The sequence below is a fragment of the Macrobrachium rosenbergii genome, chromosome 26 (assembly GCF_040412425.1).
Source record: "Macrobrachium rosenbergii isolate ZJJX-2024 chromosome 26, ASM4041242v1, whole genome shotgun sequence".
Taxonomy (NCBI): Eukaryota; Metazoa; Arthropoda; class Malacostraca; order Decapoda; family Palaemonidae; genus Macrobrachium; species Macrobrachium rosenbergii.
This window is the reverse complement of record NC_089766.1, coordinates 30,355,817-30,374,320: the sequence shown is the minus strand read 5'-3', so window position 1 is coordinate 30,374,320 and position 18,504 is coordinate 30,355,817.

The window sequence follows — 18,504 nt, the reverse complement described above, 5'->3', positions numbered from 1 at the left end:
GCCCTTACTTTGCACTGGGGAAGGGATATTTAAATACTTATCACTGAATCATATTAAGTTGATTTCAAAGCAAGTCATGGGGGGCAAGTTACGGGCTGCTCGAAGTAGGATGACTTAACAAAGGGGAAATGCTTTTGTGAAGGAAGGAATTGAAGTTTGAAGGAATGGAAAAATCAAGGAATTTCAGGGGGGAGGGAAAGGGCTGGCCTACAAATGTATGCACTAAACATGAGAGACTTGGTCGGTTACCAAAGTTAGCGTTCACCAGCGGGAGAGGGAAGGAAGCGTCGGACATGTGTCCATGTCTGGAGTCTTCAGGTCTCTGCTTGCTATCAGGGAAAAGTGCGCATTTCCCATGGTTGTTTGTGTCGAAATGTAGACCTACCATCGACCTGCAAAAGTCATACAGCCAGCAAAGGGAGTAGAGGGAAAGGGTCCTTAAGATTAAGTACTTAGAGGTTAAGGTCCTACCTATCTCCCAGCCTGACTATGTTCCCCATGCCTGCAATGCCTAGCTACTCCCACATCACATGATGGGGGTGAAAGGGGGGTCCCCACTGTTTATCCCAAACCAGCTAAGGTGGGAGCCTAGCCCTGCAGGAGTGGAATGCTGGCTTTAACTGCTTTTCTCTGGTTCAAAATACGCTCGATTCTATCACAACCGCCATGTTTTCTTGCCCCAAAGTCAAATGAAAGGAAAAAATGCGTCAAAGGATAAATGCCGCACTGGCTGCTACATGAGGGAGGTATAAATTCTTAAGAATATATATTATTTTGTGTTTGTGTTCCCCTTACACTTACTGTATATAATAGTTGTCAATTTTGTATCGGTTTTTGTCACTGTGATTCTTTATCAAGTCTTGAACACTGATAAATAAATCCAAAAGCTCAGTTGTACTCAATATACAAATTGCTGGTAAGAAAACGGTATTGACCCTCGAGCTCGCAGTTGCAGACAAAATTTTAGTTTCATTCATAAGACTTAAGTATATAATCTCCTGCGTGAAGAAACTCCCAAGAAAGATGAAGTGCTAGAATTTCAAACACTTCATTTATGAGATGATCTGGATTATATTCATTATTACATTTTACAAGCCGATGAGGGAACAAGAATTTGTGAAAATGTATTTTCTTGTATCTTTGACTAATATCCTACCTGTGAAATGCTACATTACTCGAAGATGTTGGACGAATTCGTCATTTTCTTTTGACATTAGCAGCGATTTTCTCTTTGCAGCGGCTTTTAATACAGATTTCATTCCAATGCCTTCCACCGCATCAGTCACCCTCTGTTTGCCCATTTTTAAACCCTGTCTCATCTATCCCATCGTGAAATGCTTCGGTGGTCATTCATACAGCAGACCTGTCTTTCCTCCAGTGCTAGAGTTTTCCCCTCTAAAAAGGGGTTCCTCTCTCTCTCTCTCTCTCTCTCTCTCTCTCTCTCTCTCTCTCTCTCTCTCTCTCCTTTGTTCATCAGCTCTGTTTATAGCTCCAGAGAGAGAGAGAGAGAGAGAGAGAGAGAGAGAGAGAGAGAGAGAGAGAGAGAGGAGAGAGAGAAAGTGCACCAACCCCGAAACCCTGAAACATAAATGGAAGTTTAGCTCTCTATAGGCGTAAACGGTCTGGAGGGATCCTAAGAAACAAAGTTCAGTTCCAGATGGAACTTTATGAACTCCAGCAGACGATGGTAACTCCAGCCTGACCATGTGGTGGCAAATCTGGCCTGAACGGCAGGTTTCTTGAAATTCTAAACTGAATATGGTAAATATGAGACCTTAGAATTATTTGTATGTATTGTAAAAACTCTTTTGTTTGACTTTCAAAATAGAGTGAGAAGGATTATTAATAAAATCTTCATTACGATCATTCAGTTATCCTGTGTTTTCATATGATCTAATAGTGTTGCTGTGGCAGGAACTATTTTAGTAGGTCCCCGATATGACCTTGTTGGTACCTTTTTGGTAAGAGAGCATTTTACTTTTTATTTTCATTGTATTGTTTATTGTTATTATGTATTTTCTAAACCAGGTACTTGTAAGGAAAATGAGTTGGTTTTCCCGTATTTAGTATTCCTACGTTCAGCTTTTCAACTGTGGGTGAGATTCAGCCTCCTTTTTGATTGCTGATAATGCCCCTCCAGCCAGCATGGTCTACAAGATCCGCATCAGCAAGAAGAAAATACGCAGAGTGCCTAGAAACCAAGGATTTGCTATAATAAATGAGTAAGATTTACCAAGTTATCAGTAAACAGAGAAATTTCTGTATTTCTTTTGGCGTACAGAAATTGTACCACTTATAAACCAACTGAATAAGTCCTTACCCTTTCGGCGTCAAAGTCGAAAGGCTTAGGTTTGAATACTGTCCAGGGTAGATGCACTTGAAATAGATAATACCCATTAGGTGTATGTTATTCAAAAAGTAAAGAGAGCCCGATATTGGTGAAGAGCTCCCAGTTTTACTTTCTTTTTCGGAGAATTCGAATGTCTTCTAAGGCCACGTGGAATGGAACACGGGGGCACACAGGGCGGCGATGGGATCCACGGGCGGCGAGCGGAAGAGGAGGGCAGGGCAACGCCCGAGAGGCGTGACTGCTTGGCTTAAACTAGCGGGCGTGTGAGGGCGAGCTATCCTGGCCCTGACCTTTTATTGCTTCTGGACAGGGGTAGGGGGGCGATGTCCTGACCCAGATCATACCCAGATATCATAGAAAACGATTTTCTTTCCCTGTACCAAAGAAAACAGTTGCAAAGCCAGTTTACTGTCCCAAACTATTATATTTTCTCTGAGCCCTTATTTCCCGACCTTCAAAGGTTCAAACCAACCCAAAGCAGGGAAGGAGAAGAGTTTCCTAGCGGATTTTTATTCTCTTTACAATATATATATATATATATATATATATATATATATATATATATATATATATATATATATATATATATATGAATGTCTTTTCCTGTAATACCACCAGTGTAATATGAATATAAGAAGGCCATAAAACACTTATTTAAACGTTGAAACCATGTATTTCAGGGCACTATTCCCTTGCCCCTGTTCACTGGTAAAGACAGGGTGGAAAGTTACAATGGTATATATACAAAAACATAAAGGTGTGGCCTAGGCCTCCGATGCTATGGAGGTGGCGTTTCTTAAGGAGAATGGCCAATTCTAGTGGTTTTTGGCCTCATTAGCTCCCCGTTTGGCGATGGATCTGGCGGTCACGTTTCCTGGGTCATCTTCTTCATGAGGAGTTTTGAGGATTAAGGTGTCGATGTCATCCGATTTCCAATGTCCTCCTGACAGTTCATATTGTTAGTTTGATTGATGATAGCAGATTCCAGTATCCTTCTTTTGTACGGACAGCTACTTTTGGCTCCAACTCCGCCCCACTCCAGTTAATAGCATGCCCTGTATTTCTGATATGGAAGGAAAATTCCCGAACTCTCAGCGTAACGTACTGATCTTTTGTGCTCTATTGTCTTTGAAGCGATCTACCTGTCTGCTTCACGTAGATGTCCCGACAATTACTACACGAGTCTTGTAAACTCCGGGTTCTTCCCCTTTGTTATTTACATATTGCAACCCAGCTTAACCCCGATGCGGATTTGGGATAATGGAAATGAAAGGATCTCCATTATCCCAAACCATCGGGAGTTCGCCCGTTAACGCATACTTAAATAAACAAAAGGGAAGAAGTCGAGCTTACAAGATACCGTGAAGTAATTGTCAGACATCTACGTGAGGCGAGACAGGTGATCGCTCTCGCAAAGAATAACAGAGCACAAAAGATCAGTACGTTACGCTCGAGAGTTCGAATTTTCCTATATCAGAAATACAGGGCATGCCATTAATTGAGGGGCAGAGTTGGTTTTCAAAAGTAGCTGTCCGTACAAAAGAAGGATACTGGAATCTGCTATCATCAATCAAACCAACAATATGAACCTGTTAGAGGACATTGAAAATCGGATGACATCGACACCTTAATCCTCAAATCCTCATGAAGAAGATGACCCAGGAAACGCGGACCGCCAGGATCCATCGCCAAACGGAGCTAATGAGGCCAAACCACTAGGAATTCCCCATTCTCCCCTCCTTAAGAAACGCCACCTCCATAGCATCGGAGGCCTAGGGCCACACCCATATGTTTTTGTATATATACCATTGTAATCTTTCCACCTGTCCATATTCTACCAGTGAACAGGGCACAGAAGCTAGTGCCCAAAGATATGTTTTCAACGTTTAATAGTGTTTTATGGCCTTCTATATTCATATATATATATATATATATATATATATATATATATATATATATATATATATATATATATATATATATATATATATATATATATATATATATATATATATATATATCATGATCTTTATTTTTATTCACCCAATTATCTGGCAAGAGAGCCCCACAAATATTATTTTAGCTAAGTTACACTATTCTCATAATTTCTTAATAAAAGAAATGCAAATTAATGAGAAATATGAATGTCATCAATATTTACAAATGATAAAAAACTAGTGAGAATACGAGTTTCTTTACTAATAGTTGCATGCAATTGCTCTTTTCGTATCCTCCTCAAAAGAGATTCGATGAACTGTATTACATTAAAGGCAATACAATGCAGATGAGTATATCACTTAATGCAGAAACGACACACGGCGAGGAGTAATTTTAGATAAATACATTTTTGGCAATGTTTGCTGTTAGATCTTCGGTTCCATTTATGACAACAAGAAAAAATGTTGCTCCAAATACGCCCTTGTTAAGTGCTAGCTGAAACAATGTATGATTGCTGATCTCACGTCATTTCAAGTGCTTTTCCATGTAGGATCCTTGCCTTCGATTTAGGTATGACTTGTCTTTACCGACATGTCATACTGACGAAGATTATTCGAATTCTCCAGAAAAGAAAGTAAAACTGGGAGCTCTTCACCAATATCGGGCTCTCTTTACTTTGGGAATAACATACACCTAATGGGTATTATCTATTTCAAGTGCATCTACCCTGGACAGTATTCAAACCTAAGCCTTTCGACTTTGACGCCGAAAGGGTAAGGACTTATTCAGTTGGTTTATAAGTGGTACAATTTCTGTACGCCAAAAGAAATACAGAAATTTCTCTGTTTACTGATAACTTGGTAAATCTTACTCATTTATTATAGCAAATCCTTGGTTTCTAGGCACTCTGCGTATTTTCTTCTTGCTGATGCGGATCCCCGTGAACCATGCTGGCTGGAGGGGCATTATCAGCAATCAAAAGGGAGGCTGAATCTCACCCACAGTTGAAAAGCTGAACGTAGGAATACTAAATACGGGAAAACCAACTCATTTTCCTTACAAGCACCTGGCTTAGAAAATACATAATAACAATAAACAATACAATGAAAATAAAAAGTAAAATGCTCTCTTACCAAAAAGGTACCAACAAGGTCATATCGGGGACCTACTAAAATAGTTCCTGCCACAGCAACACTATTAGATCATATGAAAACACAGGATAACTGAATGATCGTAATGAAGATTTTATTAATAATCCTTCTCACTCTATTTTGAAAGTCAAACAAAAGAGTTTTTGCAATACATACAAATAATTCTAAGGTCTCATATTTACCATATTCAGTTTAGAATTTCAAGAAACCTGCCGTTCAGGCCAGATTTGCCACCACATGGTCAGGCTGGAGTTACCATCGTCTGCTGGAGTTCATAAAAGTTCCCATCTGGAACTGAACTTTGTTTCTTTAGGATCCCTCCAGACCGTTTACACGCCTATAAAGAGCTAGCTTCCATTTATGTTTCAGGGTTTCGGGGGTTAAGTTGCCTTTCTCTCTCTCTCTCTCTCTCTCTCTCTCTCTCTCTCTCTCTCTCTCTCTCTCTCTCTCTGGAGCTATAAACAGAGCTGATGAACAAAGGAGAGAGAGAGAGAGAGAGAGAGAGAGAGAGAGAGAGAGAGAGAGAGGAACCCCTTTTTAGAGGGGAAAACTCTAGCACTGGAGGAAAGACAGGTCTGCTGTATGAATGACCACCGAAGCATTTCACGATGGGATAGATGAGACAGGGTTTAAAAATGGGCAAACAGAGGGTGACTGATGCGGTGGAAGGCATTGGAATGAAATCTGTATTAAAAGCCGCTGCAAAGAGAAAATCGCTGCTAATGTCAAAAGAAAATGACGAATTCGTCCAACATCTTCGAGTAATGTAGCATTTCACAGGTAGGATATTAGTCAAAGATACAAGAAAATACATTTTCACAGAATTCTTGTTCCCTCATCGGCTTGTAAAATGTAATAATGAATATAATCCAGATCATCTCATAAATGAAGTGTTTGAAATTCTAGCACTTCATCTTTCTTGGGAGTTTCTTCACGCAGGAGATTATATACTTAAGTCTTATGAATGAAACTGAAATTTTGTCTGCAACTCATGACTGCGAGCTCGAGGGTCAATACCGTTTTCTTACCAGCAATTTGTATATTGAGTACAACTGAGCTTTTGGAATTATTTATCAGTGTTCAAGACCTGACAAAGAAACACAGCAACAAAAACCGATACAAAATTGACAACTAATACATACAGTATGTGTAAGGGGAACACAAACACACAAATAATATATATTCTTAAGAATTTATACCTCCCTCATGTAGCACCAGTGCGTCATTTATCCTTTGATGCATTTTCTCCTCTCATTTGACTATGGGACAAGAAAACATGGTGGTTGTGATAGAATCGAGCGTATTTTGAACCAGAGAAAAGCAGTTAAAGCCAGTGTTCCACTCCTGCTGGGCTAGACTCCCACCTTAGCTGGCCTGGGATAAACAGTGGGGACCCCCCTTTCACCCCCATCACGTGATGTGGGAGTAGCTAGGCATTGCGGGCATGGCGAACATAGTCAGGCTGGGAGATAAGTAGGACCTTAACCTCTAAGTACTTAATCTTAAGGACCCTTTCCCTCCACTCCCTTTGCTGGCTGTATGACTTTTGCAGGTCGACGGTAGGTCTACATTTCGACACAAACAACCACAGGAAACGGGCACTTTTCCCTGATAGCAAGCAGAGACCTCCAGACTCCAGACACGGACGCATGTCCGACGCTTCCCTCCCTCTCCCGCTGGTGAACGCTAACTCCGGTAACCGGCCAAGTCTCTCATGTTTATCGCACACATTTGTAGGCCAGCCCTTTCCCTCCTCCCTGAAATTCTTTGATTTTTCCATTCCTTCAAACTTCAATTCCTTCCTCCACAAAAGCATTTCCCCTTTGCTAAGTCATCCTACTTCGAGCAGCCCGTAGCTCGCCCCCATGACTTGCTTTGAAATCAGCTTAATATGATTTAGTGATAAGTATTTAAATATCCCTTCCCCAGTGCAAAGTAAGGGCAAATTAGTCTAAGTGATATAAGAATTGGATTCCTCCCCCGTGCGAAGATTTATGGTTTAATGGACAGCAGGGGAGATTTTATTGTTTTCTGTGCGGTACTAACTCCGGACCTCTCTTCCAGGAGTCATCATATCTTGCCCAGTTCGCAAATCTATATCCCACTAGTGACGACTGCCATTCAAACTTCACAACCATTCCTGGTCGCAGCCTGATCATAAGCATCCGTTGCCCAACAAGCCATCATCTTAATTAACTGATTTTCATTACCCTGGAGTTCATCCCTTCCAATGTATTACCATCTGTGATGACTTGATGTAATTTTAACATAACAGAGTTATTTGTTATAACAGGGATTGTTGTACCTGTAGCCCCTCATATTTACATTGCTCATTTGCCAAGTACTGCATTATTGCTCTACCGTATGTAATTTATGTGGTTGTAATCAGTTTGCATTTTACATTCTTTTGGTCTTGAATATTTGCTCCATTCTCTGTAAATAAACCCCTTTTAAATTGTCAAAGAATTCTAATTCCAAATGGCGACCTTTCAGTAGTTACTTAATTCCAGGAAGTCCCAAGGTGAGTTTCCTGTAATTTTTCTCTTTTGTTCATAAACTCGGGCCCCCCTTGGTCCATCGGCAGTCAAATAAAATAAATTGTTCAAATTCCTTCCTCCTCCAAAGGCCCAGTTTATGACAATATATATATATATATTATGCCAATATATATATATATATGATATATATATATATATATATATATATATATATATATATATATATATATATATATATATATATATATATATATATATATATATATATATATATATATATATATATATATATATATATATATATATATATATATATATTTATATATATATATATATATATATATATATATATATATATATATATATATATATATATATATATATATATATATATATATATATATATAAATATATATATATATATATATATATATATATATATATATATATATATATATATATATATATATATATATATATATATATATATATATATATATATATATATATATATATACATATACATACATATTGTGTGTGTATATATATGTATATTAAGGAGGAAGAAAACAATCTTTGGCCTCAAAATCCTCTTGGAAGGATGAACGACATAAAATACAGGTTATGGCACGAATAAAAAGGTCCTATAGTTAATTGACTAAATTACCGCTCATGTGACCGCACTCTAAATCTCGAATAACAACTTCCACTATATTTTTTTTTATCCTACTAGATATTTTACTTTCTTAAAGTTTCCCTTATAACCTCCGTTCACTCGAATTACCTCTGTCAAGGAGTGTGTTTTGGTTTCATTTAGACTGTTTGATTATCTGTGTGTTTGTAAGATTACGCAAAATGTTTTGGTTCGATATTTGGTAGCTCGAGATCTGGCTGAGGAAGCTTTTAGTTTTGTAAAGGAGAAGTGTTGCTTTGTTCAGTCTCGGCGGAAGTGTGCTGTCTCCGAATTCTCTTGTTTCATTCTATTTCTGGTCGTTGGTGACGTCGGGCTTAGTATATAAATATAAGTGCACCGGGTGTAATTCCGGTAAATAAGTGGGTTCGACCCGACGTTTACTCAAGGTCAGAGCTCATTCCCATATTGGATTACTCACCGTACTGACTGCAGGGTGTCCCGCCCGGAATCTTCTAATGTTGGAGATCATGCTCACCACTGCAAAACCCTCATTAAGTATGATTATTTTAAACTCATAGGTCAAGTAAGGGAAACATCAGAATTGCTTATGCTTGAGAAAGTCATAACATGAAATTGAGAGTCCCTTCCCTTAATCACCAAACAACGGGTATTCTACTGATTTTTAGCCTGGTTTAGTCATCTGTACTTTCTGTTCTTTGGTCTGTTGGTTAATTTGGATTTTAGTGTGTATTTTGCTCTTGCTTTGAAAGGATGGTGATTGTTCCCGCAAGTGTTTTTTCTGTGTATGATTTTACTTACTGTCTTATTCCATTATATATCATTTTAGTTCCATATTATTACGTCAAATTTTCAAGTGCAATTTAGTGCATAATTATATTGTCTTGTATTCGCATATGTTAAATAGTAAGTAATCTAATATTCGATATTGTTATTGTAGATGTCTCTGATGATGTGACCAAGGGTCATGAAACGCAGGAATAAATTACTGAACTTCGAAGCTGCTTGTGTTCCTGCACCCGTTCCTTCTAGCATGAGAAGTTTTTCATGTTCCTCGCTTGTGGGATTGTGTGCGTTCCTCAGACATCTGGGGCTACATGGACTACGGATATTGCCTCTAAGCTTTCCTTTTCATTTTTAGACTACTCTTCAGAGGACAGAATACCTTCCAACAACTGGTGATGACTCGTTACAGCCAGGACCTCATTCGACAATGCCGACAATTTGAAAAATTATGTAAAACGAAATAGAAGACTAGACTTGATCTTCATTTCTTACGTTATCTTGCTAGCAATGGTATAGTGCCTAACTTTGTCAAATTTAAGATTTATAAGGCCTCTCTTTGATTCATTACACTATATTCTCTCCTTTTTTTTTTACAATTGCTCTCCGGAATTCGTGTAAAAAGAAATTTGTGTAATCCATAAGCAGCCGTCATCCTTACAGCAGAGCCGTATATAGGGAGAGTTTGGCCATGCTCGGAACCACTCAGGCAAGGTCACTAACCGATGGACGCCATCTTGCCTCTGTCTGACCCCCCTGATACGGTTCTGCCCTGGCCCCTGACACAGTCAGAGCCGTCACGGCACACACGCGTCGCACACGGAAGAGCGGTTTATTAATTGTCGGTAAATTAGATACTTTACTCCTATGATTTGCTGTGTAGCAGTAGGCTGTTCCGTACAGTATGGACAGGGTAAAACGAAGCACAGATTCCCTAGAAACCCAGAGAGACGACGGCAATGGGAAATTAACGTGAAACGAGAAAATTGGAAAGCACATCATAGATCCTATTTATGTTCGGTAAGTTCAAGACTTTTCCTCTTTACTTTTCATAAGTGCAACATTTGCCTTTTTACTGATAGTGAAATATATCATATGACTAAACAACATATTTTTATTGCTGATATTCAGGCCTGCAGTTAACGATAATTTATTTTATCTTTAGGATCATTTTGAGGATGATCAGTACGAAACGGGAAGAGCTGATGGTCTTAAACTCCTTAAGTTATCTGCTGTTCCAACCAAGTTTGTGTTCACAAAATCAAATTCTACATTACGGAAACAATCAAGGAAAAGACAGCTTACTAACACAGAGATCAATGGACATCATGCAAAACGTATACGAGTTGAACACTCTTATGCAAAATCATCAGAGTTTGATGATCAACATGAACCTTTTGATACGTTTGATAAAGGTAAGACTAAGTTTTACAGATATAACAGTTATTTTTTTTTTATTACGTAGTTAATTATATATATATATATATATATATATATATATATATATATATATATATATATATATATATATATATATATGTATATATGTATAAATTATATATATATATATGTTTATATATATATATATATATATATATATATATATATATATATATATATATATATATATATATATATATATATATATATATTATATATATATATATATATATATATATATATATATATATATATATATATTATATATGATTATATATATATGTATTTATATATATATGTATTTATATATATATGTATTTATATATATATGTATTTATATATATATGTATTTATATATATATATGTATTTATATATATATATGTATTTATATATATATATGTATATATATATATATGTATATATATATATATATATATATATATATATATATATATATATATATATATATATATATATATATATTTTTTTCTATATATATATATATATGTATATATATATATGTATTTATATATATATATATGTATTTATATATATGTATATATGTATTTATATATATGTATATATATATATATATATATATATATATATATATATATATATATATATATATATATTAATGCATATGTGCTTGTTTGAATTTTTAATTGTTGGCCTACAAGAAAAACCGCTTGGATTCGAAAACCAGGTTTCTTTTGAGTTAATACGGTATTTGTGTTTCTTCTGAGGAGCTTAAAGTGGTCATGTGATTAGCAAAAGGTCAATCCAGGTGGTCGATTCAAATCCATAAGGAATTAGTAGAAATGTCATAAACATGTCCAGTATTCAGTAATTAAAGGAAGGTCAGTAGATAAAGGCAGGGCTCTGGATAAATGCTAGTCTGTGTTTTTTTTTTTTTTTTTTTTTTTTGAAAACGAAGGTCACTTCAAAATATAATTGAATGCCAAGGAATTACAAACTTGAAATTGACTGTTTGCAATATATTTATATATTATATATATATATATATATATATATATATATATATATATATATATATATATATATATATATATATATAGTGTTTCTTTTTTATATTTTGCATCCGAATAGCCACTGTAATAGTGTTAGTAATAAAAAAATTTGCATTTCAGAAGAAAATGCAAGTGACAATTCTGGCAATAATACTGATGCTACCGGTAGCGATTCTACCAATCCTATTGGAGAGTTAAGAGAAGCAGCATTAATGAGGACGATACAGAATCTCCGAAAGAAAGTTAAAACGGCACAAAAAAAGAAACATGAGGCCTTGAAAAAGATATCAGCTTTAGAAGGTAACGTGGCAAAGGTTTTTAACGAGGGTCAACTTGCAACTCTGGCTCGTGGTATTAAGGGTGGTAATAGTAGAGGGAAGAAATGGTCAAATGAGACAATTAAGAAGGGTCTTCAACTTAGATTTGCTTGTGGGTCAACAGGATACAATTTATTATTGCACCAACACTGCCCCCTACCATCCCTTCGATCACTGAGGAGAAGACTCGAATTTATTCGTATGGAACCGGGAGTATTAGATGAGGTATTTACATTTTTAAAGATAAAGGTTGATGCTATGGATGTAAAAGAAAGGGAATGCTGTTTGTTTCTAGATGAAATGTGTATAAAACCTGGGCTTCAATATGACCGATCGTCCAGCTGCTTGAGGGGTGATGTAACACTTCCTGAACACAATGGTGTTGCAACTCACACTCTTGTTTTCATGCTAGGGGGAATTACTACTAGATGCAAACAAATAGTGGCATACTACTTTACAGGAAATAGCGTCAAGGGGGAAACTTAAAACCTTTTGGTTTTGGATATTTTAAAGGAGCACGTAACATTGATTGCATGTTGGTGCCATCACATCAGACATGGGGGAGTGCAATCAGGCCTTCTAAAGAGTTTTGGTATTATCTGTTCCTGGAACTGTCGAACAGTTAATAAGACAGCTCATCCTTTTAGCCAAGAACAACTACTCTATTTCCTGCACGATGTACCACATATTATAAAGAACTTGTGGTCATGTCTAGTGAAAGGCAATATTATTCATTTGAGTGACGACATGGTAAAACAATTTGATTTGCCATCGAAGGAGGTGACAGCTGAACATGTCAGAAGTTTAATATCTTTTCAGGAAGGCAAAGATCTGAAACTTGCGCCAAAACTCTCTGAAGTTCATGTAAATCCATCACATTTTGAGAAAATGAAAGTATTAGGTGCTTTAAATTTCTTTAGCAATTCGGTAAAAGCGGGACTTCAGTACTTGGTTGAACGTCAAGGATACAGTAAAGACTTACTTACAACAACTTGGTTCATTGGTCTGATAAATAAGTGGTTCGATTTAATGTCTAGTAGGCATCCAAACATGGCACTAAGTAACGTCAATGAATCCTGTTATAAGCAAGCTATACTGCATCTTGAGCAAGTTACAAGGGTGTTTCATGAAGTACGTATTGGACTTAATGCACAGTGGAAGCCAGTTCAAATTGGAGTGATATTGTCTACCACTTCCATTCTTAATCTCCAAAGTCATTATTTGGCCAAAGGTCACAGATTCTTACTGACATCCAGATTCACCCAAGATTGCCTAGAAAAACTTGTTTAGCTCCATAAGACTGAAAACCCAGTGCCAACTGCCTTAGAATTTGACGACAGTCTCTGAAATTGATATCAGTTGCACAATTTCTGAAATGTTCAAGTGCAAGTAATTATAGCGTAGATGACCGCGAGTTTCTAGCTAACTTTCTGAATAAGCCCAATGTTGAAACAAGTGGTGATGCTGAAAATGAAACTGAGGAACCTGATTTTGACCAATTCTCGAGTGATAATTTAATGAATCAAGCAGAACTGAGCAGCCTCCATTATATTGCTGATTACCGCATAAAAAAAGTTTAAAAAGTCAAATAATCACTCTACGTTTTGTCTTCAAACAATAGAGAGCAACCAGTCAACACAGACAGATCCTTCACAAAGGCTGACTCGGTTAAAAGAATATAGAAAAAAAAAACTGTCTATTTTATAGCACAGATGCCTGCCTCAGTTTATTTCAAAATGCAGAAAATATTTTTAGAGCAAATGAAAATAGTTTTGGAAACAAGAGCAATTTATTAGGACGACTAGTGCATTTGGCAAACCTCAGACAAAAATTTAACCTTTCCTTCTGGCCATGACATTAAGGGTAGACTCTGAAGTTTTTCTTCACATTAAGATTATATATTTATGCTAAAAACACGAGAAACATTCTGTAAGGCTCAGTCGTTAAAATCAAAATGAAGTGGATTAGGAGTAAAAGTATGATAATGAGAAAGCTGTAATGTATATAGGTAAATAATGAATTTTAAACAATGTATATTTTATAATACTTATGTATTTTAAAGTTAAAACTGTAATAAAGTTATAAATTATCATGAGTGTTTTAATAAACGTCATATTGTTGATAGAAAGCTTAAGTTAACAATCAGCAGCATATGATAAGAGAGAGAGAGAGAGAGAGAGAGAGAGAGAGAGAGAGAGAGAGAGCTGCTGAGACATCGCATCGCTCAGGTGGTTGAGCACGACCAAGCGCGACTGAACAGGACAGGAGCAAGATGGCGCCCTGTCAAAAGGTTGGCCAAACTCTTTCTATATACGGCTCTGCCTTACAGTACCCCGATCATATAACTTAGAAAGCCATCTATAAAGCAAAGGTTTTCTACCGACCTCCTCAAAACATGACCAGGGAGACGCCCAGCAATAAAATAAAAATCCCACACCAGGACAGGATTAAGTCACGGACACAGAAACTTGGAAATTCTAGCCCTTTTGTCTTTGCATACCCAAATACCCTAGCCAGATCCCCAATTTACGTCCAACAAAAGCCAGTCCCTAAAGACAGAGGAATATACGAAATCCCTTGCCTTGACTGTGGCCATCGGATTTACAGGTAAATCACTCTCCCAAAGACTAACACAACACAAACGTTTTGTAAGATATGGCCAACAGATCTCAGCTATTTTTCACCACAACGATGATAATCACAGAATAAATTGGAATATGTCACGTATAATTTATAGCAGCAATTATCGGTTCAAAAGCCAGATGGTAGAATCAGCACTGATCAAACGAAGAAATGCGATGAAACTCTCAAAGGAGCCTGAGATTCAGGTCTGATAGATACAGTCTTCCTCCAACCAGCTGTTAAGAAGGTTTAAGAACTGTCATCAGGAACAGGAGTGACGTAGCGGACTTCTCGAACATTCCTTCATCTGTATCAATAGCACTGTTTCTCAACCAATTAATCCATTACCTGTCATTTGAGGGAGATAGTTGTCTTCGAAATATAACGCATGGAATTTTATTTTAACAGTCATATATGTAGCCTATATGTATACAGTATATAATCTTGAAGGCGAAGGAAAGGAGCACCATTGTTACCACAGTTTATTATGCCGACGTTTCACAACAATTGATATCGTCACATTTTCAAGGCTGCAATTATTTAAAAGCCATCTTACAAAAAAAATCACATTAAAACATCGGTATATATGTAAATTATAAGACAAATAAAAGCACGGGATAGGCACAGTACATACCAAAACCGCAGGAGTAATAAGAGTATTAAGAAGTTTTTTTTTTTTTTCAAGAGCCCAGCAAAAGCAAGAAAGAAAAAAAGAAAGAACATAAACAAAAGCTTCAGCAATAAACAATTGTACAGAGGTCGTCTGAGTGTTTAGCGTTGGAACTGCCGTCTTTATAACTATGGATCTAAGTATTTTGAGTTCATTTTCGTTTTGGGTTGTCGTATTATAGAAAAATCTTTATAACTGATAATGGTTTTTATAACTTTACATGATTTATTATATTTGAACGCTCAGGATGAGTCAATTTTTAACCAGTGATGAAACTTACCCTTCTTCGTGTTTCCGACATAAATACCACGCTCACGTGTTTGAAGACAAGAGATGGCTAAGACGATCCTTAAACTTAATTATTGATCCAATGTTGCTTGGATTATTAGGTATAAGTTTCAAGTCTATAGCTGGGAATTTTCTTAGGGAAATGGTAAGACATTACTTCCTAACGGTAACGTCATTTAGGTAATGAAAATTAGCTTAAGCCTTCATTTTCGGTACAGTTGTGCTGGTAGGAGACTGGTTCAAACTATCATTCAACATTTTATAGCCCATTGTGGGGGCCAGCCTCGTAGGATAGGGTATTCCTAAAGTAGGTTGTCAAGAACGTAACTTCATCCTGAAACATGGCCCAAGTTGAGGAATGGGTAAAAGCTCCATTTAGTTAAGTTGAAATGGAATTAATTTTGATGTTAAAAGCAATAACTATAGAACTTCATACCTAACCAGTAAAAGTAATTTTCGAATGCGTCCGTATAAAACCATTGTTCTCTCTGGAGACAAGGAGTCGAAGCTTAACATTAGGATGTTTGCTATTAATAAAATCCAAAAATACTTTTGCGCCGTGCTCGTGTCGAAACAGAGCAAAGGTGTCGTCCACTTACCTGGAGGCCATGAATATATTCGCCATAGCTTGAGTACATCAAGGATAATTGTCCCCTGAGCTGCCTCCCTTTATTCGACCTTTTATGGGGATTTTATTTCTTGTTGCCGTTTCCTCATGGTGTTTTTATAATTCCAGACTAATCTAATATTTTTCATTTCCTTATTAAAATCCTAATGCTACTATTGTTTGGAAAAAGGATCATATATTTCTTCTTTATTCCCTTTTTTCTTAGCGCTTTTCCATAATTTTGTTTCCTAGACTTACTCTGCTCCTTCCCACCAGCGAATAGATATTCAAGCTCTCTTCCACATAAGACGGGCTGCAAACCCTGCAGTTCCTATAATGAACCCTATCATCGCCCCTGTCTTGATCTCCTTCATGGGGCTCAAATACATGTGCACATAATGTAAGCTTTTACAGACATGACACGAAAGTAGATATTTTCAAATGGTAACAAAGTTACTTAATCAATGAAAGGGAAAAATTATATGAAAACTTCCTGAAAAGAATTTCTTCTCATGAAGGACCAAAGAACTTCGCACATCCTTGGAAATGAACACAAAAAGCCTTCACGCCAATGAAGGGTAAACGGCCGTAATCTTTCCAGGTAACTTTTCAATGGGAGTTGGACTGCAAGAAAGCCGAACTTTTATCGTCAGTGGCAGGATTGTAAAGGAAGGTCGTGAGGTTTTGTTGGGGCATTTTGAAGGCTTCAAGAGGAAACGCCAGCAACACATTTCGTTTATGTCGAGGACAGAAAAATATCCAAGTAGGAAGAAAAAATGTTTTTTTTTTATTTCAATATCAGTATCTGAGCCAACTACACAAATGCGTTTCTCGTTTTTCAGGAAAGAAGTCGCTGTGTGTGTGTACATACTTTAATTATAAATGTGGATACTTATTTTTGGACAATATTTATATAAAAAATTATCTCGTTGTTACTGATAAATAAAGCAATATATAAATGAGTCATGATAATAAAATCCTGACGAAAAATCTAGGCATTATGTCCCGTTACAGCCAAAGTACAATTTCAAGAGATTTCCATACAAGATAAAATGTGTTTTATCTTTCTATTATTAACTGACTTCGTATGATGGTCTTTTTGCCATTGAAAGCCCGTTGGTTGTTTGTGAAGTAAAACTGGGTCCGGCCTATCTTGCACCAGGTAAAGTATGAAGAATAAATGCGAATTCTAGTGTGGACCTTAATTCACGCACTGACGATGCAGATCCACCATCTTACCACTCTTGAAATATAACGAACGTGGAAACACGATTTTATCCCCATTTTTTCATGTTGTAGAGACCGAGAAGTGCTTAGATGTCTGGAGCAAGCTCTGTCTAGTTAGACAAGAGCCTTTATGAACTTCACTTAGCATGCGAAGATGGCTCCACTCATTGCAAAGACGATTATGTACTTCCAGAAATACAGATAAATTATACCCAGGCACCCAATAGCAATCCATGAACTAAAAAGGCCTCACTCACAATGCATAATGCAAAAGAAAGCCTACACCCAAAACCACTATCCATAATTGGGGAAAGGTTCCTGGTACCACACCTACAATCCATGAACTGAAAAAGGTTTCCTGCATTCCCACCTCAGTAAAACCACAAATTGGAGTGTTGCCCATGTACCCTCAGGCACAATCCAGAACTGAAAGGGGTTCTATGTGCTCAATCAACAATCCATGAGACAGATAGTTCTCTAGTACACTCTGTGAACTGGGCTGGGTTACCATGCACCCCCAGGATGCCCAGGGATAGCTTACTATTCGTGAACTAAGTTCCCCTGCAGCCCCTCACATTCCAGGAAATGGGCTATGTTTCTCCACTTACAATCCATGAACTGGGAGAGGTTCTCACTCACAACAGGCATAATCGGTGAACTGAAAACTGTTCCCTGTAATCCCTCACACAATCTACGAACTTTGATGGGTTCTCATGCGCAGGCCCCATTCCCAGCTGTTTAAAACACTGAAACCAACTTGTTGGACTCTCACAGAAGTTAAATCGTACCAAAATTATATTATCTTGATTGCCTGGTATCTTTGTGTTTCATTGAACTGTCATTATAGGAATTACCTGGATTTTGGGGGAAAACATAAATTTCTCTAATTTCTGAGTCAGTCACCTCGGTTACAAATAATCCCTCGAACT